The sequence below is a fragment of the Triticum aestivum genome, chromosome 3B (assembly GCF_018294505.1).
Source record: "Triticum aestivum cultivar Chinese Spring chromosome 3B, IWGSC CS RefSeq v2.1, whole genome shotgun sequence".
NCBI classification, from domain to species: Eukaryota; Viridiplantae; Streptophyta; class Magnoliopsida; order Poales; family Poaceae; genus Triticum; species Triticum aestivum.
Genome location: NC_057801.1, coordinates 483578773 through 483581746, shown reverse-complemented (window position 1 = coordinate 483581746; position 2974 = coordinate 483578773). Strand labels below are relative to the sequence as shown.

Sequence of the window (2974 nt, the reverse complement as noted above, 5' to 3'; positions counted from 1 at the left end):
CGCCATCCAAATCGGTTTTAAGTATGTCGTGCTACCTTCTCCCAACGGTTGCACCCAATAGTCATATGCTACTTGGCTTCTGCATGACTGAGTAAGGACCACGTACAGATCCAAGCCGTGGCTCTGTATATAACCTGCAAAAAAATTAAAGAGGTTTTCTGTTAAGAATCACGTCGTTTATGCAGTTCCATATAGGACAAAGTAATGCACATACTCCTATCCTAATATGTCCTACAATACTTGGCTCCACTCCATCTAGGCACGATCCAAATAATATGTTAATACTAGACGGATGGCTAACATTAAAGGCTACATGAATCGTACACCATAAATGTTTTGTGAGAGGACATTTGAGAAAGAGGTGTTTCATAATCTCATCTTGATTACAAAAGCAACATCATTTACTATCCTCCCATCTTCGTTTGACTAAGTTATTCTTTGTTGGAATCACCTCCTTGTGAACGAACACATGAATATCTTGATTCTGAAAGGGACTTTAATCTTCCAAATATGACTTGATTTTGGAATTGGACTAGAGTTTATTAGGTCTAAATACATACACTTGACGAAGAATATCCCATTGATAGATAATTTCCAATGTATCGTGTCTGGCTCATCAAAGAGTTGAACATCCATCAACGTCCACACGAGATGTAACCAACTGTCCCATCGTTCTCCTACTAGAGACCTTCTGAATGGATATTCAAAGGGACAGATTGTGATATTGTAGCAACATAGGCTTCCTTATATTGCACAATATTGTACAGAGAGGGACATTGTGTGGCTAGTGATGTCTCCCCTAACCAGGTGTCCTCCCAGAATCTAGTCGTGTTACCATTCCCGTTAACAAATTTGATTGTGTGGAAGAAAGCAGCTCTCGTTCCCATTAACACCTTCTAGAAAGGAGTCATTTTGACAGTAACCTAGGCTAGAGTTTTTACACATGCTAATGACCAGAGTGAGTTATAATTAGTTAGGCCCAAACTTAATTACCTTCATGCATTTTGTATCGTAATAAAAGCCCCTAAAGGGGGATGCGATCATACGGGCACTAGATCACCGGATCCCATCAGAATTCCGAAGTTAAGTGTGCTTGGGCAAGAGTAGTACTAGGATGGGTGACCTCCTGGGAAGTCCTCGTGTTGCATTCCCTTTTAAGGTCATGAATGAATTAATGGACTGGAGCAGGAACATACGTGGGTGATTTAGAGAAGAGAATCCATCGGGTGAAGATGGATCTTGAAGCTGTGAGAAGAAAGAATGTTGGGCAAGAGCATGTAACCCGTGAGCATATCCTGCGTTTCAAGCTAAGCCGACTAGAAGAGCAGCTGGAAACCTATTGGAAGCAGTGAGCTCATGTACATTGGATGAAAGGAGGAGACCGCAATACGAAGTTATTTCATGCAGCAGCATCAGAAAGAAGAAGGAGAAATAGGCTCAAAAGACTGAAAAGGGATGATGGAAGTTTAGTAGAGAAGGTGGAGGAGATGAAGGAAGTAGCCACCAAGTACTTTCTTAACCTCTTTACATCTGATGCAGGTACACGGTATGACGAAGTCTTGGACAACATTGAGGCGCGTGTTACTCCTGCCATGAATGAGCTGCTGCAGAAAGAGTACACGCAAGAGGAGGTGTTCGAGGCCTTGCAAAGCATAGGGGACTTGAAGGCTCCTAGACCTAATGGTATGCCTTCGGTTTTCTACAAAAAGTACTGGGATGTGGTGGGAGATGACATAGTGAAAGAGGCGATGAATGTCCTGAAAGGCGGCCCTATGCCAGCAAGGTGGAACGAGGCATATGTCGTACTTATCCCCAAGATAAAGAGCCTAGAAAGTATGAAGGACTTGATGCCGATTAGCCTCTGTATTGTTGTCTACAAATTAGTTTCCAAGGTTCTCGCCAACCGGTTGAAACAAATTCTCCCAGAGACTATTTCCCCTAACCAGAGTGCTTTCATACCCGGGCGTTTAATCACGGATAACATCCTGCTAGCTTATGAGTGCACACACTATATGCAAAACAAAAGGGGAGGTAAAGATGGATATGCAGCGGTAAAGCTTGACATGAGTAAAGCGTATGACCGAGTCGAGTGGTAGTTCCTTGAGAAAATGATGCAGAAATTGGGATTCAATGAACAATGGATAAACCGCATCATGCTTTGTGTTTCTTCAGTGTCCTACAAAGTGAAGGTAAATGGAGAGTGTACTGGTGTGATTGTGCCACAACACGGATTGAGACAAGGTGATCCTTTGTCTCCCTATTTGTTCCTTATTGTTGTCGAAGGATTCTCATCTTTACTGAATAAGGCAGAGGCAGATGGAACTTTGAAGGGGATCCGTATTTGCAACGCAGCCCCGAGTTTCAACCACTTATGGTTTGCGGATGACTCTCTAGTACTCATGAAAGCTCCGAGAGAGAGTGCTACATCTCCGCATAAAGTGCTACAACTGTATGAGGTTTGCTCGGGACAGGTTGTGAATTATGATAAGTCCTCTGTTATGTTCAGTAAAAATACAAGGCAGACACAAAAAAGAGTGGTTCTGGACACTTCAAACATTCGAGCAGAGGCTAGGACTGAGAGGTACCCCGGTTTGCCGGTATATGTTGGCCAGGCTAGAAAGCAAGTGTTCGAATATTTGAAGGATAGGATTTGGCAAAAAATTCAAGGCTGGCAGGGAAGGTTACTGTCAAAAATGGGGAAGGATGTACTCATCAAAGCTTGTGCGCAGGCCATTCCAACATTTGCTATGTCCTGCTTTGACCTTACTAAAACTCTTTGTGAGGAGATATGCATGATGATATGCAGGTTTTGGTGGGCGAAGTAAGAGAAAAATAATACTTTGCATTGGTTAAGCTGGGAACTCCTAACAAGACTATAGGACCTTGAAGTATGTCTAGAGGGGGGGTGATTAGACTACTTGACCAATTAAAAACTTAACCTTTTCCCAATTTTAGTCTTTGGCAAATTTTAGCT

General features: G+C 42.7%; 1 non-coding gene across 1 annotated transcript; it reads left to right on the top strand.

The window, feature by feature from the left end:
- The first annotated feature begins 1032 nt into the window (after positions 1-1032).
- LOC123072949 (5S ribosomal RNA) lies at positions 1033-1151 on the top strand. Its single transcript, XR_006435488.1, has one exon. It is a non-coding gene; the product is annotated as a 5S ribosomal RNA (ribosomal RNA).
- Positions 1152-2974: the final 1823 nt, after the last annotated feature.